The sequence below is a fragment of the Arachis duranensis genome, chromosome 3 (assembly GCF_000817695.3).
Source record: "Arachis duranensis cultivar V14167 chromosome 3, aradu.V14167.gnm2.J7QH, whole genome shotgun sequence".
In the NCBI taxonomy this organism is placed as follows: domain Eukaryota; kingdom Viridiplantae; phylum Streptophyta; class Magnoliopsida; order Fabales; family Fabaceae; genus Arachis; species Arachis duranensis.
In genome coordinates this window covers 100,328,926-100,329,269 of record NC_029774.3, presented here as the reverse complement: position 1 = coordinate 100,329,269, position 344 = coordinate 100,328,926, and positions in this window count along the sequence as shown.

Sequence of the window (344 nt, the reverse complement as noted above, 5' to 3'; positions counted from 1 at the left end):
TGTGGTTCATGAATGTTGGCTCTTAAAAGAATGATGAAAAAGGAGAAATGTTACTGAGGATCTGAAAAATCATAAAAATGATTCTTGAAGCAAGAAAAAGCAGTGAATACAAAAAAAAAGAAAAAAAAAGAGAAGGAGAAAAATGAAAAAAGGGAGAAAAGAAAACGAAAAAAAAAGAGAGAAAAAGAAAGAAATAAAGTTGTGATCCAAGGCAAAAAGAGTGTGCTTAAGAACCCTGGACACCTCTAATTGGGGACTCTAGCAAAGCTGAGTCACAATCTGAAAAGGTTCACCCAATTATGTGTCTGTGGCATGTATGTATCCGGTGGTAATACTGGAAGACA